The sequence below is a fragment of the Coptis chinensis genome, chromosome 3, assembly GCF_015680905.1.
Source record: "Coptis chinensis isolate HL-2020 chromosome 3, ASM1568090v1, whole genome shotgun sequence".
Classification (NCBI taxonomy): Eukaryota; Viridiplantae; Streptophyta; class Magnoliopsida; order Ranunculales; family Ranunculaceae; genus Coptis; species Coptis chinensis.
The window spans coordinates 106657392-106682912 of NC_141458.1; the positions used below are offsets into that span (position 1 = coordinate 106657392).

At 39.1% G+C, this 25521-nt stretch overlaps 1 protein-coding gene across 6 annotated transcripts in view; it reads left to right on the plus strand.

The window, feature by feature from the left end:
• Positions 1-10605: 10605 nt before the first annotated feature.
• Positions 10606-25521, plus strand: part of LOC147512649 (putative disease resistance protein RGA3) — a 48492-nt gene continuing 33576 nt past the window's right edge. For 2 of the 6 annotated variants that reach the window (XM_086595670.1, XM_086595672.1), the window contains exons 1-3: positions 10641-15279; positions 15398-15542; positions 24346-24489. The gene's annotated coding sequence lies outside the window, so the exon portion shown is untranslated. Of the gene's footprint in view, positions 15280-15397; positions 15543-15918; positions 15998-16151; positions 16825-24345; positions 24490-25147; positions 25219-25521 lie in introns of those variants that run through there. The other 4 variants (XR_015215044.1, XM_086595669.1, XR_015215045.1 and 1 more) reach the window with 4 other exon arrangements.

A 25521-nucleotide genomic window follows, 5' to 3' on the forward strand; every position in this document is an offset into this window, starting at 1 on the left:
CATGGAATATACAACGATGTAATTTTATTGATAAAACTTCTTCAACAAATAAGTGTTCCAAGGTCGTGGTAATAATTTCCCTTCTTGGGTTTTGGTCCCAAGACGCCTCTATTGCCTACAACACGTTCCACTATGTATGGGCCTTCCCATGTTGGTGCTAGTTTGGAGTCATCTTGAGTCTTTTTCAGAACTAGATCGCCGTGTTGAAAAGATCGAGGATGCACTCGCTTGTTGTATGACTTCTTTAGAATTTGCTGATAGGATGTTACTCTGATGGCGGCTAGGTCGCGCCGTTCTTCCAGCAGATCGACCTCTCGTGCTAAGACGGAGTCGTTGCCTCCAGACTCGACAAGTTTTGACCGAGTAGTAGTGACAGTCATTGTACTTGAGTGAGCTGTGGTGCGCGATGAGCCCACAAAATGTTCTCTAACTGATTTGGTCATTGGCTCTTGTTCTTTTCAATCTTTTTCTTCAAATTTTCTAAGATTGCTTTGTTGCTGGCTTCAGCTTGACCATTACTTTGGGCGTACTGGGGAGTGGAAAATGCATAAACGATCTTCCACTTGGCCAGAAATTCTTTGACAGTTTTGCCTTTGAACTGGGAGCCATTGTCCATCACCAGTGTGTGTGGCAAACCAAATCTGGTATTGATATGAGTCCAGATGAAGTTTCTGACATGTGACTCTTTGACATTTGCTAGTGGAATAGCTTCGACCCATTTAGTAAAATAATCGGTTGCAGCTAAGATGAAGCGGAAGCCGATGCTTTTCTGTGGGATGAAGGGTCCCATGATGTCCATGCCCCACATGTGAAATGGCCAAGGGCTGGCGATGTTAATCAACTCACGAGCTGGTTGTATGATGTTGTGGCCAAAAGTCTGGCATTTGACGCACTTGAGTACATAGTCTTTGGCATCGATCTGCATGCGAGGCCAAAAGTATCCTTGGGAGATTGCCTTGTGAGCCAAAGAGCGACCTCCCGCATGGTTTCCACACTCTCCTTCATGAATCTCAGCGAAAATCAGTTGGCCTTGTTCTGGGCTTATGCATCTCAAGTGAGGGCCGCCAGCGGACTTTCTGAACAACTTGTTATTGAGCATGCAGTAACATCGCGCCTGATATGGGATTTGCCTGGCCTTGGTACGCTCTTCTAGGAGCGTGCCATGTTGGATGTATTCAATGATGGGCTGCATCCATGTTTGGCTTATCTGGTTGGCAGAGAGCGGGCACAGGTCGCTGATTTCTAATACATGGTCTCCTTGATAAGCAGATCGGTCAACTACTTCAATGAGTAATTGTCTAGGAGAGTAGTTCGGTGTTTGAGTGGCCAAATAAGCTAAACTGTCTGCGTGACGGTTCTCGTCATGCAAGAAGTGATGTATCGTGGCTTTTTTGAAAGAAGAAAGTAACTGATTAACGACTTGAAGGTATTTAAAGAGGTTACCTTCGTGGGTAGTGTACTCTTTTGCAATCTGGCGAACAACCAGTTGCGAGTCACTAAAGACCTGAAGTTCCTTTACATCGAGTTGCAGCGCCATGCGAAGCCCCATAATTAACGCTTTGTACTCCGCTTCGTTGTTAGAGGTCACGAAGTTGATGCGAACTAATTTCTCGACCACGGCTCCATCTGGGGATGCTAAGACGACTCCGACTCCGACTCCACTTCCTCCAGGGTTACTAGAACCGTCGACAAAGAGAGACCATATTGACTTGGTAGTTTCCTTTGTGGGTGCGACTTCTGCTTCTGGTTCCCAATTTGGGTCATCGACAAGGAAATCTGCTAGGAAATCTACCACGACCTGCGCTTTCTATGAATTGTGAGGAACGAACTCCATGTGGTGTTCTCCGAGCTCTTCGGCCCATACTGCCATGCGAGTTGTCTTGTTTTCTTTGTGAAGAATTTTCTTCAAAGGAAGGTCGGTGAGAATCTTGATTGGATGCGCTTGAAAGTAGGGCCTGAATTTTTTTGCCGAGTATAACAATGCGAGTACTGCTCTTTCAATGTACGAATAATTCTTTTCAGCTGGAGTGAGCGTCTTACTTGTAAAATAGATCGGTTTCTCTGAGTTGTTTTTCTTTTTGAAAAGAATCGAGCTAATGGCAAAGTCTGATATCGTTAAATATAGCCCCAGCGTTTCGCCATCCTTAGGCTTGGCCAGGACGGGGGGTGTAGTCAGGTACTCTTTGAGGGTGGAGAATGCCTGGTGATATTGATTGTTCCACGAAAACTGCTCACCCTTTTTAAGAAGTTGCAAGAAAGGTCGGCACTTGTCTGATGCCCTTGGTATAAATCGGTTGGGTGCCGCGACCATTCCTGACAACTTCTGAATTTGCTTCTTTGTTTGGGGATCAGGCATGTCCAAGAACACTCGGATTTGGTTTGGATTAGCTTCGATCCCTCTTTGTGATACTTGGTACCCAAGGAACTTCCCGGAGGACACTCCAAAGGGGCACTTCTCAGGATTAAGCTTCATTCGAGTTTGGCGCAACCTGGTGAACGCTTTCTCGAGATGAGTGAGGTGGTCTTCCGCTTTCTTGCTTTTGACGACCATGTCGTCAATGTAGACTTCCATGGTGTCACCTAACATGTCCTGGAACATGTCAGTGATGAGACGTTGATATGTTACGCCAGCGTTTTTGAGTCCGAAGGGGAGAACGTTGTAACAATAGATTCCTTGTTCTGTGATGAATGATGTTTTCTCTTGATCTTCTTTAGCGAGTAGGATTTGGTTGTATCCACTGTACGCATCCATGAAAGAGATGAGCTCATGGCCACATGTCTGATCTACGAGTCGGTCGATGCGAGGTAGAGGGAAGCTATCCTTTGGCGTTTCTTGATTAATGTTCGTGAAGTCGACGCAAAGACGAACTGTGCCGCTCTTTTTTGGAACTGCGACGATGTTGGCGATCCAATCTGGATAGTCTACTTTTCTAATGAAACCAACTTGCTTAAGTTTGTCGACTTCATCATTGATGGCTTTCTGGAATCGCAGGATAGTCGGTAGGTCGTTAATGGCCGGTCCGGCATTAGGGTTCACATTTAGTCTATGACACGCAACATTAGGATCTATTCCGGGCACATCGACATACGACCAAGCGAAAACATCTTTATTCATGGCCAAAAAGTTTACAAGCTGGGCCTTACATATACGAACTTGGGATCATCTTCGGTTCCTAGGTTCACTCGCTCTCTGTCTGCATGTTGAGATGTTGTCTTTGACGCTGATGCTTCCTCAGTTGGAGATACTTTGTCGATCTGAGGGAGAGTGGACCTGGCAGCACGAGCTGGAGCGATATCTGTGGCGATGACAATAGGGGCTGGAGTGGCCTCTGTAGTCATGACAATAGAGTCTAGAGTGACCTTTGGAATTGGTATTGGTTGCGCAAAACATGATGGTGCGACTTCTGGGGCGCTGACTGGTGGAGCAACAACAACGGAAGCGACCTCTGGGGTCTTGACTGCTGGATTGACAACAACTGATACAACCTCTGGGGTCCTGCCTGGTGGAGCAACAATGGTTTGATTGACTTCTGGGGTTGAAACAGACGACTGGACCTTCTTGTTGGTGCCCCCAGCATGCTGTTTTGATGCTTTGGCTTTGACCTCGGCAACCAGGTCTTTGGCCATTGTATAACTGGTGGGCTCGTTCCTTGTGTAGGTATGCAGGTTAGCGGTCTTGTTTGTTAAGAGGATTTGGTTACAATGATAAGCCTCGAGCTAATTGCTCGAAGCTCCATCATGCCTCTTGGGCCTGGGAAGCGGAGAACTTGATGCAACATGGAAGGGATAACTTGCATTTGATGAATCTAACGCCGCCCTAGAATAGCGTTATAGGATGACTTGATGTCGAGGACGTTAAAGCATGTATTGAAGCTGACTTTGTCTTCTTTAGATCCCACTGAAACTGGGAGTATGATGTCCCCGATTGGGTCGCCCTGGAGCCATTAAACCCGTAAAGAGGAGCAATCGGATCTATAAAGACTGACTTGGGTAAGTTCATTTCTTGAATTGTATGATAAAACAGAATGTCGCACGAACTGCCAGGGTCTATCAGGACGTGTTTGACTGTCCAGTCGCTGATCTTGATATGGACGACAAGTGCATTGTTGTGAGGGAGGCAAACCTTATTGAGGTCGGCCTCTGTGAAAGTAATATCCCCTGCGTTGTGACCTGAACTTTGAGGAGCATGTGCCGCTTGTGAAGAAAAATGATAAACTTCTTGAAGGGCGCCGACACGCCTTCATTTCTCTCTGGAAGATGTCACAGAATCATATGGGAAAGTGATCATATGAATAGTTCTGGCGTTGTCGCGATCTGATGAGTATTGTTGGCGTTCATGGCGAGAACGGTCACGATCTCGGGGACGTCCTCTGCTGCGGGAGCGAGCTTGAACATTGTGGTGGTCATGGCGAGGTGGGGATCTAATGCGCACTCGGCGAGCCATGAGCTTATGGCGTAAGTCGCCGTCGGCAATGTTGGTATACTGTTTGATATGCCCTGCTTCGATGAGATCTTGGAGGTAGTGCTTTAGCCCCCAGCACGCATCGGTCTCATGACACTTGGCTCGGTGAAATATGCAGTACTATTTGTCAGGTTGGTCCACTGGTTGCAGCACATCAGGTCGAAAATATGAAGCTCGCTTGATCTTTTCTAAGATGTAACTGGGATAGCGTGTCAAGATGGCGAACTCTCGGTTATTGTTCAATCTGTTTCCGGCTTCCGCTCCTGCTATCTGGGACGCTTTTTGGAAGCTGGGGGGTCATCTGATATTGCTGCGACCTCTTCTTCTTCTGGTAGGCCTTGACGCTTTAGGCCTTCCCGCAACTTTATATACTTGTCAACTCGAGCGTACAACTCAGATAAAGTCTCGGGGGGTTCTTTCATCAGCGATCTGGCGAGTGCCGTGTTGCACACACGGCAAGCGTTGTAGAATACCAATGTGGTGAAAGACTCTTTCAGCCCTGCTTTCATGCACAGTAGTTTGGCTTTGAACCGACCTAGAAATTCACAAATTGTTTCGTCTTCGCCAAGTGAGAGTTGGAACAGCGAATCCAGATCAGCTTTCTTACGTCTATTATGCACGTACTGGCTAGCAAATGAATCGGTAAGTTGCTCGAAGGTCTTTTTCGAGTCTGGCTTGAGTGAGAAAAACCAATAGAGTGCGCCATCTTTGAGACTGGCAGGGAACAAACGATAGTGAAGGTGATCGAACTCGGGTGCACTATATAGTGCCAAGCTTTGAATATAATAAGCCACATGTTGACCAAGGCATGTCCTGCCATCGTACATTGAAAAACGTGGTTGAACGAAATCTTGAGGGGAGGGTTTATTTAGTACCTCCGTAGTGAATGGCGACGCGCGGTACGTCTTGAACATTTTCTGGACGATCTGGGTTGCGTCTTTTCTCACTGCACTTTGGCCGATTCTTTGCGATAGTTCGTTAATCTGCTGATTAACTTCATTGATGCCATTCTCAGCGACGTTCCCAGCTGGTTGTTGTTGTGCGTCTACTTGTGCTCGAAGATCAGCATTTTTCTGCCGGAGCAAGGAAATGCTCTCATTTGTTAAACCTAGCTGGTTTGCGAGGCTTTGAACTTGAGCTTCGAGGCTTGCCATGCTTCGTGGGCTTGAGATTTTTGGTTTTTGGTTTTTGGTTTTTGGTTTTTGATTTGTGTGAAAGTGGTTTCTCAAGTAATCGAGACCACAGACGGCGCCAATGTAAAGGCGTGTTTTTCCTTTACATATATAGGAGGAGGAAGAGGGGTTTGGATTTGGGAAGACCGAGTTGGCTAATAAGGAGCGAACTGCCTACGTATCTTCTCTTGATTCTAGGGGGAGAGAAGAATCAGGTATCACATAGTTCATGTATGTGGTATTTATAGGCATAAAAGAGTATTGATCTTCGAGACACGTGTACTCTCTTGTACATATATAAGGTGGAGATTATGAATGTGTGTTAGGTTGGTTCTGGTAGGAATGTGGTGATCATTGGGAGTGGGTGCAGTAGTTCATATTTTCCGGTAATTGGAAGTATAGGTAAGGCTTTGGTAATGATTATCCTGGGATTGGGGAAAGTGTCTTTATCCAAAGCGTTCTGTGCTAGGTCGTCCAGTCGTCTTGGAACGTTCTTGAGCGAGCTGAAGTGTACCACCTACATGAAGCGAGCTGCTCGCAAGTCGATCTTGGAGGACGATGTCCTAAGCTTGTCATAACCTCTACTTATGCTTAACGCGTGCTTAATATTCTTTAATGAGAATATTACTCTCTTATAGCCAGTATATGCAAATTTCATATCCCACTGTCAGATCAGTCCCAAGGCAAAGGAGAGCATCTCTGCCTGAAGCAAGGATCTTAATCATCTGACTTATCTTCTTCCGGGATGCTAAAGAATTTTCAGTTCCAGTGAAAGAAACAGACCACATTTTGCATATGCTGGGGTTATAAGCTTATAGCTACTCTACTCTATGTATCTAAGATTTTATGGCATCACATACTGCCCATGGTGAAATAACTAAACCTTTCTTTATTTTATCTAAGTTAAAAAATTGTTATAAGACAAAGTAGAAGAGCTTACTAGGTTCAATAGCTGCCCTCTGCAAGGTTACCAAGATGATCAGCACAAATAGGAACCCGAGGTTGAAAAGAAAGTTTATTCTAACACAAAGCCACTCCATTGTAGGATATAGCCATTCCAGATAAAGCACATGGGAACTTAAAAAAGAAAAGATTGATTTTGATTATAAAAAAAAAAATATATATATATATATATATATATATATATATATATATATATATATATATATATAATATCAAATACGTGATGAAAAAAAACCTTTGTGAATTTAGAAAGGCCGCGAAAAACAAATGCCAAAAAGAGAGAAGATAATATGGAAAGATAACTGGGTTTTGTTTTTAGGACTTTTGAATTAGAATCGGACTTCTGTGCAACTGGACTTTTGTTTTGGTGGGCTAAATCAACTTTTAAGAACTTTTAAGTTGACACAGTAGTGTGGATTTAAGTGGTGGACAGGGCCTTTATATTTAGCAAGCATTTGGTGCAAGTATTTATGTTTTCCTTGCTGCAAGTATGTAACTACGTTCAAATATTTGAAATTTATTATGTAGATGTAACTAAATTTACACCTAATTGCAGGTTTAAAAATCTCTCACATTGCCAGCACTGAATAACATCCATAGGGCTTGGGTACAAGGTCAAAGCCATTGTTCCTTTCAATGCTATGCCTATTGACTGCAGGCCGGCCAGATATACGCGATCTTATTGTTCAAGTCAATGTTTTGAAAACCGAACCGGTGATCGAACCGATTTTTTGTTAAAATGGTTCAACTAGGTTCAACCATGGTTCGACTCGGTCAGACCGATTGATATTTATTTAGCAAATTTGTTAATAATTACAATAATAAAATGAATAAATACATGTTTTAATTCAATATTAATTGGTATTATATATCAAAATAAATTTATTATACAAGAAATACATAGTAGTTTGTTGGTTTGGAGTTTGGATTATCTTGTTTAGGTGTTAGGTTCAACTCCCCACATTATCAATTTTTCAAAAAATAAAAAAATAAAAAAAATATTATATAAGGGTGATCGAACCGGTTTAACCGGTTCGCCGGTTCAACCACGGTTTAAGTTTAGACCGAGGGTCCAACCATAAACTCAAATTTTAACTGAACCGAACCGAAAATTTACCGGTTCCGGTCGGACCCCGGTTCAACCACCGGTCCGGTCCGGTTTTCTAAACACTGGTTCAAGTAGTGCGATTTCTATCTGAGAATAATGCCCCTGTTACAGTTAATTAGAGTTGTCACCCGGAGGTGCCTCCTGCAGAGCTTCTTGATGCATCTCTCAACAAACTTAATGTCATCTGTGCAGTATTCTTCCAAGTGTATGCTTATATGTTTAGACTAAATGTGCAGTTTTTTTTTTCGATAATATAAATGTGCAGTTGACATTCGCATATATATATATATACTAGGTAATGCCCGTGCCTTTGGCACGGATTGTTTTTGAAATTCTTGATTTGCATTGATTTTTTTAATATTATTTATTTATTTATTTATTATTATTTTTTCTTGTTTAGATTCACTAATATTTCTCCTAGCCACAGTTTTAACAAACATCATCTCTATGTTCGTCTCTTATTTAAATAATAATTATTGATTAATTATTTTATGATTTTGGTACAGTTTTTTGTCTTGAACATATATATTTTAATTCATGTATTTTTCACAATTTCAAGAAATAAAACAAAAACAAAAGTACTTGTGAAAAAATTTATCCAACCTAAAACAATTTTGACTAATATGATACATTAAATGTGCTTGTCCACAAACTTTATACATCACACATGTTTTGGCAATATGTATTCCTAGCATGTATATACACCCTCCTAATGATTTAGTTTCCGATATTAAAAAATAAAATAAACTACAAATAATAATAATAATAATAATAATAATAAATAAAAAAATAATAATATATATATATATATATATATATATATATATATATATATATATATATATATATATATATATATAATTACAAAATATGAATATGATATACGCCCAAATAGCTAGCCATGAAGGCACAAATTATGTTGTCGTCTTTTATCTTTGGTGCTATCTCTACACGCCTATGAACACCATGTCATGTAGAGAATTTTGGCAAAACCTTTTTTGTTTTGTTATTTTGGGATATTGAAACAATACAACCACTGTTGACATTGAAAATGTAAACAGAAAACCTATGCAAATTGCAAATATACCAAAGTTATTGGGCAATTAATTGAACCATACTATACAATTGAGAATATTCACTTTTATTAACTACACTTTGAGCAATCATTTGCACATTGTAAGGTATATCAACAAATGTTAATTTGCTCTTGTTCGACTCATGACGGCACACCTAACTCATCTCTTACTTCAAATAGAACCGTAAAAGTATAAGACATGAAATAAAAAATAGAAAAAGATTTGTGTCAAATTCACTCTACAAAAATTATTTTGAACATACTTCAACGGACTGAACATGAAATTTTGTAGTTCAAAAGAAACTTAATTCAGATATATATATATATATATAAACGGTGACTACATGCACTGGAGGTAATTAGATAATTTGATTTCATTTTATGGTTTCAATTGTTTTTGTTTATTTCATATTCGTTAACTCATAGTTTTTCTATAATTCCAACTGTTCATCGAGACGATGTAAACCAACTATCCATTTTAAAGTGTTGCATAATGGTTTTGTCGTCCTCATATTTTAACGTCTCGCATGTTATTGACTCAGATTGAAATCCAACTATTTTAGAGTATGTCTCATCCTATATTTTAACCAATTAACTCTCAGAGTAATATCCAATTCATACTTGTCATAACTTTCCGATCCGTTTTAAATTCTTGTAAGCTAGCAATTAAGAAATTAAAATACCCATGAAAAAACCTCATTGAACTGTTGATCATCTCTATAAGAACTTCTCAATAAACTTGTTATTTTTTATTTTGATTTTTTCAGACTTGTCTTTTTAATAAATTGCTTTTGGAAAAATGGTAGAAACCTTAAATAATTTGCTAATTTTATTTTAGTATTTTAGATAGTCTAAATCTTTGGCATATAGTGTAATACCCCGCCCGTGTGGGAATATCTTTCGCCTAGCCCGTGAAGCGAGGTTGAAACAGTACTTGGAAAGGTGCCTAGCCCGCGGGGCAAGGGTCAGCCTCATGTATGAATTCTAGCATCTATGAAGTTGTTTGAGATATGAGACATAAGTAATTCATTCGCCAAATCCCAACATAGAGATTTTTTTTTCCGGATTTATGGATTCATGAAAACTATGTAGTGAAGTTTGCTCATATAGGAGTAGTCATAGGATGGGTGGCCTCCTGAAAACTTGTTGTCGGTGTCAAAAAACCTCACACTGTGGTGACTATGTGGGAACAATCGATGTGTAGGATTTTTGATTCCTTAAATATCAACTTTGATAATAAAAAAAAATTTTGAAAATTTTGATTGAACTGAGTTCTTTATTTTAATTTTTGAAATATTGCAAAAGCATTAATTAATTTGATATTATTGGAAAATTATTTTTTTAATTACCTAATTAAACCATTATTTATTGATTTGCAAAATTAATAAAAAAAATTTAACTATCATTATTTATTGATTTAATAAATTAATGAAAAGTTTTAATTACCAATTAAACCATTATTTATTGATTTGCTTAATTAATAACAAATTTATCTATCATTATTTATTGATTTAATAAATAGAAGTCTTAATTACTATTATTTGATTTGGTAAATTAATGGGAAGTCTTAATTGCTATCAAACTCCAACACGTGGCGGAACGGTGGCCCTCGATTTATACCCGCTCATATTGAATCCCAGCCGTAGGTCATAAAACTTCCCTCCCTTGTTATATTAGATATATATACGGTGCTTTGTGACAAGAATGTTATTAATTGTTGTTTGTTTCAGTTAAAAAGATTATGACGTTACCTTGCCAATCCAGGGGTATTTAGGTCAGTAAGACGTGTAAAACAGCTGTTACCGCGTGAAAACCAACGCAATGAAAACCTATATAAAGGAAACACCTCTACTATCACTTGTTATTTCTCTCGTCCGAGAGAAGAAACAAGGCCGTGTCGGAAAAATATGGTTTGTTTTCTTAAATTATAAATCAGATAAATCAAATTTATTTTATTTGTTTACAGTTTTTTTAGTTTTGTTCAATTAAAAAAAAAAAAGGGTGCGGGTTCTGATTTCAAAAGAAATTGTTTATTGTCGTGTCTTTGATTGTATGATTGCATGAGAGAACATTCTTGAGATAGGAAGGAAACTCAATGGTGATGTATTTCCCATCCTCATAAAAGAGGGAGGGGCATGGGAACTACTTTTTATTTGATTTGGCTGCTGCAAATCATAAACAAAGATGTTTCCTATTTCTGGATTCCCCTTTTTTCTTTTGTCAAAATTACGTATGTTTCTGTAAGAGGAAATTGATTGTAGTGGTAATTTCTCATGAGATAGGAAGCTTTTGATAAATATATATTTCCTATACGGTTTTGCAGTTATCAGCCTTTTCAAACAAACATTGGCTTATTTTCTTTTCTTGTTTAAGTTTTCAAATTTTTCATTTTTTTTTGGTTGAATTGTAGATGCAAATATTTTTCCTATTTACTTTTTAATTTTGCATTATCTTCTACTTTTCTAACTCTCTCTCTATAAAAATCGAAATCGACAAAACTATGTCAGAAGCTATATATGGACCAAAGCAATTTTCAAACAACATTGCTTGTTCTATCACGTTGCACGTTTGTATTTGATAAATTAGGAGCGAGTCAATTTCTTTGGTTGCAGACCTCTCTGCTTTTTACCCTTTTATGCAATTTAATTCTGTTGGCTGGACTGATGGACTCCTTGTTTGTTCCATTACATATTGCTGCCACATGGGCCTGATGATAGGTAATGCAGATATTCATATTGTCTTTGAATAGACAAAATGGTAAGTAAAATCGATCTTTATCTTTGTTTTGTTGTTCATGTTTGGTTGTTATAGGATTTTCGAGTTTTTACAAAATTATTAATTTGACTAAGAGATGTCTGTATTCTATCTAATTCTCATTACACAGTTAACTTGAAAAATGTTTTCAATCTAAAAAGTATATTTATTTGTTTAACTTTTTAAAAGTAGTTTTTTTTTTCATGTGGTTTTCCTTTATTCCAACGAATGGTTTTCCTCAGCACAAATGTATTCTATGGTTTTGGAACAACAATTCGGTAAATTTCTTCTTAAATCGTTTTTCTCTTCTAAAAGTTTCTCAATGCTTTGGGTTAATTTTGTCCACGTTGAAAATATGCATTTCTTAATTGAGGTGGGGGGTAATTATTTTGCCAAACACTATATTTTTTAATTGCATGGGACAAAACTAATGGTACAACTCAATTTGTAGTGGTAAATTTTCACGAGATTGGAAGGTTTCTTTGGTAATATATATTTCCCACCCTCAGAACTCTCGTTGGTGAGAGAGAATTCAAAGAGGGATGGGCATGGGAAATATTTGATTTGGCTGGTGCAAATCTATGTAGAGTTTCCTATTTCACGGTATTTATCTGCTACCAACAGAGATTTTATCACTCAGAATTCTTCCATGCAGTCAAACACACTCAAAATACTTGCTTGGTTTGCCAGTTATCAGAATTTTAGAACAAACTTTGGTTTATTTTCTCTCTAGTTTTGGTTTTCAAAATTTTTAGCTTTTTTAGTTGAATTGTTGATACAAATGTTTTACTGATTAGCTTTTTATCCATCCATTCTCTTCTACTTTTACAACTCTCTAATTCTCTCTATGTAATTTGAAACCCAAAAAACTATGTTGAAAGCTATATATGAACCTGAAGCAATTTTCAATCAATAGTGTTTGTCCTACCACACTCTGGTATATTCCAGTTTCAGGTTTGTATATATGATGACTAATAGGTGAGCAATACCTTTGGTACTATTTATCTTTTCCTTAAATACTGTTTCTTGTTGTGACCTTTTTTTCTTTGTGGATTTTGGCTGCTGTTTATTTTGCAGTTAGATGCTTCTGTTGCAGACATCTCTGTGTTATACGTTTGTATGCAATGTAATTATGTCAGCTATTGGGTGTTGGCTGGACTGATTGTTTATTCCATTACCTACTGCTCCCACGCGGTCCTGATGATAGGTAATGTGCAAATTGTGATACATTTTGAATAGGCAAAATGGAATCAGGTAACCCTCACATTTTCCTACTGTTGACTGTAGTTGTCTGTTATCTTGATGTTAAAATGTAAACAGTCTTAAACACCTTTTTGTAATTCAATTGTTAAGTTTGAGATGACTTTTTTAAATACCTCTGTGTAGTTGTGAGCTTGTTTGTCTTCAATATAACTAACCGAATCAACACCTTCATCGATACATTATGACTTTGATGCAACAGCAGCTGTCTTTGTTACTAGGAGTAGCCTGTATAATTCTTTAGTGCTCATTGCACTAATGAATTGAAGGAAGCCCTTTTCTATTGAAGCCAAAGTGATATCAATTTGTTTTCTTTTTTTTCCTTAAAAAAGAAAATTTCAAAACTAACCAATGTTTTTCTTCTTAAATCTTTCTTTCTACTGTAAAAATTTCACAATGCTCTGGGTTAATTTTGTCCACTTTGAAATTTTGCGTGTCTTAATTTGGGTTGGTGTTCTCCTAGTCTTAAAAACACATTTTTCTTTATCAAACATTGCAATTTTTAGTTGTGTGAGAGAAAATTAATGGTACAACTCAGTTATAGTGGTCAATTTTATTGAGATAGGAACCTTTGATAATATATTTTCCTCCCTCAGAACTTTCACGAGAAAAATTTCAAAGAGGGAGGGACATTGGAAATTTGATTTGGCTGGTGCAAATATATGCAGAGTTTCCTATTTCACGATACTTATTGGTGGCCAACTGGGACTTTACCACTTAAAATCGGTCACACCGTCAAATGCACTCAACATACTTATTTGGTATTGCAGTTTTCAGCATTTTCAAATAAACATTGTTTTAATTTCTTTTGGGGGTTTTGTTTTCAAAATTCTGATCAAATTTTTATTTACTTTTTTTAAGTATGCATTCTCTTCTACTTATACAACTCTCTCTCTCTCCTCTGTTTCTCTCCATATAAATTGCAATCAACAGATCTATGTTAGAAGATATATATGGACCCGAAGCAATTTTCAATCAACAGTGTTTGTCCTATCACTCCCTTAAATGTTAGTACTTGTTGTGAACTTGTTTGTTCTTTGTGGATTTTGGCTGCAGTCTATGCTACAGTTAGTAGTTTTGGCTGCAGACATCTCCGCGTTATTGGGTGTTCGCTGGAGTGCTGGACTCCTTGTTTGTTCCAACACCTACTGCTCCTACACTGACCTGATGATGATACACAATATGTTACAATATGAATAGACAAATTCTATCTGGTAACACTTGGATTCCCTACTATTAAGGGGTGCTGTCTCTTATCTCAACATTAAATTGTAAACAGTCCAACTCCTTTTTGTTGTTCAATTTGTTCAGTTTGATTTGACTTTTTTAAATCTCTTTGAATAGTTCTGTGCTTGTTTGTCGTTAATCTTTATTGCGAAATCAACCCCTCATCGATGCATTATGATTTTCCTGTCTTTGTTGCTACGAGTAGTCTGTATAATTCTTTAGTGCTCATTACATTGTTCACTTGAAAGAGGCCTTTTCTTTTCAAGCAAACAATGTGTTCTGATTCTCTTTCCGGAAATTGTATACAAGTTTGTTTAATGGTTTTAGCCTTGCAACAAGAATTCTTGGTTTCTTTTTCTTCTCAGTTTGTTAAAAAACTCATCTCTTTCTTACGGAAATGTATGTTTATTGTGCTTCTATTTTGAAAATTGAACATGGATTTCCTTAATAGTGTTTTTCATCCTTTTTTATTTCCAAAGAATTTTTAAGGGGCTTTCTGCACGATTTGCTTCTTTTTATTCTTATACTCACCCCCTCCTAAAACTAGGGACGTTTGGGTAATTCTTAATGGGGTTCTCTTTTACACAGGATAATTATTAGCCAAAATTGTCATTGTGCTGTCACAGATGTCGCTCACAAAATACAGAGTAGTTGTGTTGTTCGAAACTGATCTTATCTTGTTTAGTTGGTCCTGGATATTGGTACTGACGTACTGTGATATAAGGAAACCAAGGCGAGTCAATATCTTTGGTACTGTTCATCATTTCCATAGTTATTATTACTTGTCATGTCCTTGTTTGTTTTCCTTAGTGGATTTTGGCTGCAGGCAATATTGTTTTGTTAGTTGCTTGTGCTGCAGACATCTCTGCGCCGTAAACCTTGTACGCAATATACATAATCAGTGTTGAGATCTATATCTCCGCATTGGGAATTTAAGCTGTGTATCATACATTATAAGTTCCTGCCTTCCTGGAGCTGCTCCACTAGTTGCCAAATGGTTTTCAGACGTCACAAGTATTTGTAAAAGCATCAGAGACACAACATAATTTTTCCCTGTGAAAACGATGCCTGATCTTTCATTCCTCATATGATAGCTTAAGATTCCACTTCTCTGTCTTTTCTTCTTTTTCATTTTTGTTTTCTGTTTGCATCTGTATGTATTAATTTTGATTTGACAGTGTTCTTCTCGTTTGTGTTACATGACAACAATGGATTCTTTTTTCAATAATAACAACGATGGATTCTATGACCAATGAGGGTAATATTTGTTAAGTACTGTTGCTTCTGTTACTATAGTAATTTATATTTTTATTATCACTTAACAACAAGTTATTATTATTATCACTTAACCAAAAGTTATTGTTTTTGTTATTTAGAATTGGACACTTCTAATCAAAAGCTTATCGATGAGTACATCTAAAATGATGCGGATAGCACGAGGGTTGAGTACGACAAGTGATGGATTTGTTGGAAAGTTATAGAGGATGAGCAACACAATGCCACAGATGTCGAGGCAAATAGGTATGGTCTTTCCTACCCAATCATATTTTCAAATTGGAAGACCTGATTTAGCTGTTTACCTTTAGCTCCATGGGAGAATCCTTGATACTAAAACAATGCATTAACTTGTGATGGTGGAAAAACTCCAAATGGAATGTGGTTTGATACATCATATAAGTTGTGTTTGGAATAATAAGTTGTGCTTGGAATAATAGTTGTGTTTGATTAATTTTGATTTAATAAGTTGTGTTTGGAATAAGAATTCATAGGGGCAGAGGCTTTGGCATATTACCACCAAACTGTTTAAATGATTGTATGCAAGGATGTCTTAAGAATGTCGTAGGTGAAGAGAATATGAAATCTTAGGTATGATGTTACTTATAAAGGGTACATTCAGGTCACTGTAGAAGCCTAGGAGGTCTTGAAGCAGCCATTTCTAATTTGCTGCACCTTATGCCATTGCATGCGATCACTCTTTTCTAGGATCACTTGGTAATTTTCTTTTCTGTGGCCATCTGATGCAGACTTCTGGTTGACCATCTTCCTTATTTTTGTCTTTCACAAAGGTTTGATATTATTAGTTTTAGTATTAAATGATTTGGTCATTTTTCCTGAATGATGCCATGTAAGGTCTCAACAGGCTTAGGGAGAAAATCGACCTTTGCTCCCCATAATTGTGCTAGAAGACTGTTACTTGAGTTGTTTCCACTGCTATTACAGGTTGCGAAGGTAAGAATGCAAGTATGGCACGCTTTCGGTCTCTGTTACCAAGAGTAATTGATAGCAATTTGCTTAATTAGTGAGTGGGGTTTCCTAACGATTTTGAACTCACAATACACAATCAAACTAAACTTGCCTGAATTGCTGCTTTAAAACTGGTTTTTCAGTAGTTGGCTTTTAAAATCAGTTTCTTGGAGTGTGATTGTTACAGATTCAAGTGAAATAATGGATGTTGTGCATGGTTGTATATTGACTATATAAGTACAACAATTCAAAGTGAAGCAGAGTCTCTAAATCATACAGTTATACTGTATGAACATCGGCACTGTTGGTAACAGTGTGTTTCAGTCTTTGTTACCAAGAGTATTGTATAGCTCTTATATACATACTGTGTACTTTTAGGCTTATTGCAATATTAGTCCTATTGGGCCTATACTTGGGCCCAACCTATGTACATTGTAACTCTGTTATTATAAATAGAGGATGGGTCTCACTTTGAGACCTAACTTTTACTGTCTCTCTTTCTACATGGTATCAGAAAAAACAGGAAGAGAGAAATAAGGAGATCAAACCCTAGCCACCACCACCCCAGCCCCGCTTCCCTTCTTCATGGCGAGGCGTGAATGACGATGTTACCGACTCGTGCCATTGAAATGCTCATCCGAAATACCGACTTGTCTTTGCCTCCTCCTTGTTTTCCGGTAGGTTTCCAGTTTATCACGCTTTTCCGGTAGGTTTCGGTGTTTATCACATTTTTCCGGCGGGTTTAGGCAATTATAACTTTTTCTCACCGAAGGTACTATTCTTTTGCACTATATCCCTTATCATGACGGATAAAGACTCTAAAGGTACGGATGATGTCTCATTGTTGAATAATTTCTCTTCTTCAAAGAAAATTACTACCGCTTCTTAATGGGCGGAATTTCCACTCTTGGGCTCGTTACGTTTTAAACTTATTTTGGGGGACCAAAGGGAAGATGGATTGGCTTGTTCCCAACAAGATGATTTGTCCAATTAATCTGGACTTACCTACAATAGTTGGTCCATGACCAATCAGATGATTCTATGTTGGTTGTTCAACTCTATGGAGCGATGTATGTCTATGAGATGTTTACCTTTTATGAGACCGTTAATGGTTTTGTGGGTTGCTTTCTCCGAAATGTATGCTACTACGAGCAATGAGGTTCGAATTTATGAGCTCTACCGTGAGTTAGGTCGCCACACAGGGGCTTTTCCTCGCCTTTAGCTTACTTTGGGTACTTGAAGAAACGGGAGGAGCTTTACTTACACTTCCTATGTAGTATTACCGTATGACACCGACTATTTATGGCCGCTCTTGAGTCGTGAGGAGGAAGCGTAGAGTTCATCGGTTCCTTATTGGTCTTCACTCGATTTTGAAGCCATTCGCGCTCAAGTTCTCAATCGCACCTCTTCCATCTCTTGATGGCGATGCCGTTATTATTGAAACATGAAACGCCGTGTTCGGATTACTTTTCTCCGGTGGTTTCGATGTACCGCCTTCTTACGATCGGATGGCGTTTGTTGCTTTACTCGACCCCCGTGGGTCTTCGTTGGCTTTCGTTCTACTATTCCATCCGAACACTTCGTGGGCGCTTTTGTGATCATTGCAAGGCGGGGCCACCTTATTGATAGTTGCTATCGGTTGCATCCGAGCTTCGTCCCAAGAGGGGGTCAAGGGGCTTAGGAGGCAACAAGCCTCGTATTGCAGCTATTGCTGATATTTCTAGTAGTCATCACTCAGGGGGAGTTTCTGAGGATTCTGGGACTTTTACCCAAAGACAGATTGATCGGTTTTGCATGCTATGTCTCTACGCGAGGGGACATCCAATCTTTCGCCATGACGCCGCCACAGTACACCTTCTTCTCCATGTTCGTTCCCTCCCATCCGGTTGGGTCCTTGATTAGGGGCTAATGATCATATGATGGGTGTCTAGATTATTGTCGACAAAGACACCCTTTTCACATAACGCCCCGCTTGCGGATGGCTCATACACCACTATTATCCGCGAGGTAATGCTCGATTATCCCCTACTATCTCTTTTAGAATCGGGCCTTTACATGTTCCTCACTTAGCACTTAGCCCTTGTTATCCGTTAGTCGCCTTGCTAAAGATTATCATTGCTTCATTGTTTTCTTACCCCATTCTTGTTATCTTCGAATTTGAGTACGAGGCAGATTTTGGCGGGGCTATGAAAGCATGCTGGACTATACTACTTTGAGATCCCCCTTGTCCCGCAAGCTGCTTCCACCGATCGAAGTTTGCATGCTAGTGTGTTGCTGTGTTAGGCGTTATTTGTTTTCTTTGAGTCTTGAAAAAAGTGGCATGCTTTCGGTTGGCCCATGTCAACTTCAAGTATCTATGTACTTTATTTCTGAATTAATAAAAGCATGCAAAAATACTCTATTTCATTGTGATACTTGTTCTTTGTCTAAACACACGTAATTTTATATTCCTCGCATTTCTAGATCTCCTTGTATGTTTGATGTGATTCATACGGATGTTTGGGGCCCTTCTCCGGACTACCCTCTCGGCCATAGTACTACGTCTTTACGTGACCTTTATAGATGACCATACTTTCGTGTACTTGGATCTATTTACTTCGCAAGAAATCGAGGTTTCTCCCTTCGCGTTTTCATTCGGTTCATCCATCATTAAAACTCGCCAATATCGTGGTTCGCGGACTTTGGTCTGATAATGCGAAGGAGTATGTTTCCAACGAATTTGTCGCCCGTCTTAACCAACAGGGTATCCTTTAGCAACTGACCTGTCCTTATACACCTGAGCAAAGTGGTGTTGCTGAACGAAAAATCAGAGTCTTATGGATGTAGTTCGGTGTTTGTTACAAGGTATGCATGTTACTCAGTCCTACTGGCATTATGCGGTTCTTACCGCTGCCTACCTTCGAAACCGCACACCCAGTAGAGTTCTTAATGGTAAGGCCCTTCTTCAAGTTGTATACTCCAGTCGTATTTTGTTTCCCATTATTCCCCGGGTGTTTGGCTGTGTTTGCTATGTTCATGATAAGAGTCCTATGCGGACCAAATTGGATGATAAATCCATTCTTGTGTCTTTCTAGGGTATTCCCTATGTCCGCGGGTATCGTTGTTATCATCCACCTAGTTGTCGCCTCTATCATATCTTGGATGTCACATTTGTTGAGCATAGTGCATATTTTAGTCCTTATACATCCGCGGTAGAACCTTTGTCTTCCCTGCAGAGGCGCCTTCCATTTGCTTATCTTGTTCCCGCTTTTGATACTCCTCCTGCGGTGGTCCTTCCTATTAAACCATTATAGGTGTATACTCGCCGCGACTTCTACTCATGCTCGCCTAATCGCCTTCGTAACATTCCTTCACCTTCTAGTGATCTACCTACCGCGGATTGCTCCTACCGCTGACTCCCCTATGATTGCTCCCCGCTGGTTGAGCCCCCCGATTTCCTTCCAGACCGTGCATCCCCTGACAAATATGGTTTTCCCACTAACCATCCTATTGCGGTAGCTTTGTCTCTTTATCGGGGTATATCCGCTTCCTATCGACATACCGACTTCGGTTTTCTCCATTCGGATCCGCGATCGGTTCGAGGCTCTCTCGGATCCATATTAGGTAGCCGCGCATAGCGGTGAGATAATGACAACCCTCGAAAGCGAATCGGACTTGGGAAATGGTTGCTTTATATCCCAAGACTCATACCGTTGGATGCAAATGGGTTTTTACAATGAAGATTTGGCGATGGTACGGTTGAACGATATAAGGCCCGCTTTGGTTGCTAAAGGGATTTTACGTGCACCGGACGTGACTTTGGTGCGAACTTTGCTCCGGTAGAAAGCTAAAATCATTAGACTTCTTATTTCCCCGTCGCCTTTATGATTGGCCTCTTCATCACTTGGATGTGAAGAATGCCTTCCTTCACCGAGATCCGCGAGACGATTTACATGGATCCCCCACCAGGCTTTCGTGGTGAGGGGGAGTATGCTGGGAAAGTTTGTTGACTCCGTAAGTCTTTATATGGGCTTAAGCAGTCACCACGAGCCTGGTTCAGTAGATTCAGTGAGGTTGTACTACAATATAGATTTATCAGGTGCCACTCAGACCATACATTGTTTGTTCGGCGGAGCTCTGGGGGCCACACTTATCTGCTTGTATATGTGGATGACATTATTATTACGTAAGACGCGATCGCATCGCATTGTACAAATTAAGGAATCCTCGGGAAAGTTTTGAGGTTAAAAACTTGGGTCCTCTCTACGCTACTTTCTTGGCATCAGATTGCACGTAGTCCCAAGCGGAATCTCCTTATCTCAAATAAAAGTATGTTCTAGATCTTCCGACCGATATAGGGATCTTTGGGTTGTCGACTAGTTTCTACTCCTATGGTGCCTAACACAAATTCTAGTTAGCGCAGGGAGGATTATTGTCGATCTATCGCCTTATCGGCTTTGTTGGCCTTATTTATCTAGTTAATACTAGACCGGACATCATTTTATGTTGTGAAGCAGAGTTAGTCGGTTCTGATGCTCCACGTCAATCTCATATGGATGCAAATGAGCATATTCTCAAGCACCTAAAGTCTTGCCTTGGCTTAGGTCTTTTCTATGCGCACCGGGTTCACGGGGTCCCTTAATGCTACACCGATTCGATTATGGAGGTTCTATCGACGTTCCTCCATTACCGCTTATGTGCTTTTTTGGGGAATCACCTTATCTCATGGAAAAGCCGTAAGCAATCTATCGTCTCCGTGATCATCTGGCCGAAGCCGCAGTATCGTGCCCTAGCTTGGGCACTTTGTGAGATTATGTGGTTGCAATCTATTTTGGGAGAGCTTGGTTTTGCATGCCGATCATCCGTGATTTCATCGCGGACAATCAAGTCGCCATCCATTTAGCTTCAGATTCGGGCCCTACATGAGCGCATTAAAGCACATAGATTGATGTGCATTTTCTCATGGAGAAAGTTCGCTCGATTGTCTCCCCGCCCTTTGTTGTGACTAAGGCACAGATTGTTGATACTCTTACCAAACCAGTGGGACCTGTTGATCTTCGCTCTTCCATTGGCAAGCTGGGTCTATTGGATATCTTCGCACCAGCTTGAGGGGGAGTATTGTAATATTAGTTCTATTAGGCCTATACTTGGGCCCAACCTATGTACATTGTAACTCTGTTATTATAAATAGAGGATGGGTCTCACTTTGAGACCTAACTTTTACTGTCTCTCTTTCTACAAGGCTCCACTTGGCATTTTGCTTAAATAGGCAAGTTATCCACATGATTTTGAAGTCACAAACTCACAATACACTATCTCCATTTATTAAAGCGCACTTGCCTGGGTCGAAAGTGCTTTAGTTAAGTATGAGTCCAATACAGATTGTAGCCAGGTCCAATACGTAACAGACTTGAGGCACTTCACTCCATCAACACAAACACATGCTAAAGAAGATGGACTATATCTCCAGCTACATCTCAGGCCAGGTGTCATCCCAGATACGTTATGTTGGTTGGTTCCTAAGGGTTGTTCACAGTCAACTCAACATGCCACTCAATTGCTAAAGAAGAATAGGCTACTCAGAGTCCCACTGTCAAATAGAACCACTCTAAAGAAGCTTTGGAAATCTAAACTCAAGCTAGGCTCAATGACAACAATTTATTTGGAAGCTCTATATGGGTTTATCTAATGATTTAGTTTTTTTCACTTTTACCGTACACTTTTGTTAAGAATTTCCATGCCTTTTTCGCCCATATGACATAGTCTCTTGTGCCATAGTTCGGAGGAAGTTTCTTCTTCTGCCGCATTTACGTCTGCTTTACACAAACTAGCCTGTATTTTGTAAGAGAGCAAGTTTTATTCCCTTTTGCTACAATTGAATCTCAGCTCAATTTCCATACCCCGTTACCAAACGAGTTTAGAAAACCATCATTATCTAACTTCCCAGCGGAAATTAGGCTTAGCCGAATGTCAGGGACATGTCTTACATCCTTGAGTGTCAAGGTGTAGCCTACATTAGTTTCTATATGAACATCCCCAATGCCTACAATTTTTGAGACTTCATTGTTGCCCATCTTCACCTCACAAAAATCACCCGATTTGTAGGTAGTGAAGAAACTCTTGTGGAGTGTGACGTGGTAAGAAGCACCTGTATCTACCACCCACTCTGTACCCTGGCATAAAGTGCTCAAGCATAACTCGTCACCATCTGACACAATTCCTATTTCACCTTCTGAAGCTGGCGGTGCTTTCTTTCAACTCTAACTTGTCTTCTTGTACGGTACTACTCTTCTCATCTCTCTTCAATTCTATGCATTCATACTTGAAGTGGCCATGGATACCGCAATGAGAACACAACAAGTCTTTTTTAGGAGGTTTGTTCGCGCTCCTAGATTTTCTTTTGTCCTCACCTCTGGAATGAGATGGTTTTCTACTTTTGCCTCTCTCTTTCTTTTCTGTAATAAGGATCTCTGAGTGATAGAGCTATTTTGTGCGTCCTTTTTTGTCTTCTCGTAGAGGTCTTCTAAAGTCTTCCACAGGCTGAAAGCTGTGGTCTCTTGGGATACAAGGCGGATTACATTGTTGTCAATCCGTTGTCTAATGCACCCAATCGCTTTTTCATCAAGTGTCTTCTACTCAGTCGCATCAATTGCGTCTGGTTTTACTTTTCTATTTTCAATGGGTTGTGCCAGGTCCTTGCAATAAAGCAAGTCTTCCATCCTGGTTTTCCACAATGTGTAGTTACCTCTATTCAGATTAATCATGCGAGTGTTCATAGAATGGTCTATCTCTACAAGTTATTTAAACTCAAATCTTCTCTCAGGAATTTCGTTAAACACCTTCCAAGCAAAATTTGGATAACAACCTAGGTTAATCTAACTTGGCTTTGATACCACTTGTTGGGGTTAATAACGATACCAATCGATCCCCACTATACAGATAACTTGTAATATGAACTCAACTACTACTCCAGACAAATTCTAAATATTCACTATAACCAACCTAACATGCCCAACTCTCTAAACAACTATTAACAACAGATAATAATGCAAAGAAGCAAAAGCATACTACAACGCAAAGATATACCGTGGTTCGGCCAATGATGCCTATTTCCACAAGAGCTAATCCTTTTATAAAGTGGGAATGAAGATTACAATCACTCATTTCAGTCTCTCACCTTACTAGATCACTCCTCTCTCTTTACAGGTTTTTCTATCTGCAAAAGTTATCTCTCAATTTTGATAGCTCTCAAAATTGGGTTTCTTTTTTCTTGTGTTGCTTGTGTTAGGTTTTCCAAAACCTTACTTCTCTATTTATATAGTAACCCGCAATCTCGCGGTTACTGTAGCAAATAGAAACTACGAATTTAGACATGGGAGCGGGCGCGCCCTTGGCAAGGCAAAATCGAGCACGCGCGCGCCCTTTGATTTTTCCTCGAACCAAAAGTCCTGTAACATGAGCGTGGGCGCGCTTTCGGGCAAGACCAATCTGAGAGCGTGCGCACTTAGCCTTCTTCACGCAAACATTACTGATTTTTCTCTTCTTCCTCATGTGAGGGATAACTTCAACAATTGTAAGGGAGTAAAGTGGTCAGATGGGGAAGGATGAGTGGGATAAACCTAGTTGAAATGTCTTAGTTATCTTGACAATAATGTGAAAACAAGAAAACGTAAAAAATAGTAAACAATAAATTGTTGATGCGTATTTACACCGATTCTAGATACACTCTGACACAATGTTTCTTTTACTTTAGATGGTGGTGGGCATGTCAGACCGATCGCTCTATCAATTATCACTCTATTTGACAATTTGCAAGTTTTCCAGAGAGCAAAATCCTTGTCTTCCTGTAAAGGAAGTTATTCTTGTCCTCAGAATGTTGCTCAATGCAATTGTTACATAGTTTTGGAGGACGTGCCTAGAAATGCTTCTAACTTCGATGTGACAGTGCTTTTCCTTTCCAGTTATAAACCAATTCACGTTAGATAGAGCTCTTTGGTATAACGATTCCATATACATTTGTGTTCATGCTAGTTTTCATTATCTTGTGATGGAATCGCATGTTATCTTGTGGTTCATGCTGATTTTGGCTTCTTTTTCATAGGCTTTAAACAGATGGGGTTACTATCCTTTGATTCTTATAGGGTCATGGGCATTTGGCACAATCAATCGAATACATGATTTCATTGATCCAGGCCACAAAATTTTTTGGCTCTCATTTCTGGATGTTGGAATGGCTGCACTTATGGTATGTATGAAAACCTCAGTTATTTTTAAAATTCTCAAGTTCAGCTGCTTGAAGATTGGAAACCTGACATTTACAGTGATATCGATTCTGTATATCAATTTATATGTAAGCAAGGAACTAGAAAACCCCTTCCCCGTTAGTTCCCTTTTTATAGATCCTTTAAATGATCGGAACATGAATATATTTTCAGTAGTTATATTAATAAAATAGTATTTCACCTACATTGACAGTTCTTTTCATTCTCTCTCCTTTCCGCGTAATATCCTTTCTTCATCATTCAGCATGTAATAAATGACACATTGTAGAGTGCCACCTGCGTATCCAAAGAGTGATCCCAGAATTTTCCCTAGGACTTGGCTTAACCTATCGTCATCTGCCTTTCTTATGTACTCTAAATGTTCAAAACTGACTGTATTCTAGTTTTTTGAACAACAACTTGATTTTTCCACATGTTTTGCCCCTATTCTTAATTCTTCATTGGTTCAAGTCTTTGTTAAATGCTTTTGTCAAAGTCTTTATTGTATCAGACTTTACCTGAGATACTAGAATTTATTCAGAGTTGAAGTGCGTAAGAACTAATCAACTAATTGTTACAATTTTCATGAGCTATAATTATCTAAGTTTTGTCAGAGATATTGAGCCATTGATGCTGATTCAGGGTCTTTTCAATTCAATTGCATATGGTCTCAACTCTTCAGTGCGACAGGCAATACATGAAAGACTGGATCTGTAAGTTAACAAAAACTTGTTATTAGTTTTTCTTATTTTTCGTAGTCTTAGGTATTTATACATTCTCACCATTGAAGAGACCACCCCTTTGAGATCTCCGATGCCAATACATAATTCTGTTTTCCCCAGTTTTCCCAGACATACCATCTGTTTTATGAGTTAGAACTTTTGTTTTTCTTCACTTTTAAAGAGATGTTTTGAGGTGATTCAAGTGATTCAATCATCAGATTTGGTCTTCTATGATGTAAAACATCCTGAAAAGGCAGTGCTGTTGGTTCACTCAGGCTTTTTAGTATGCTACTC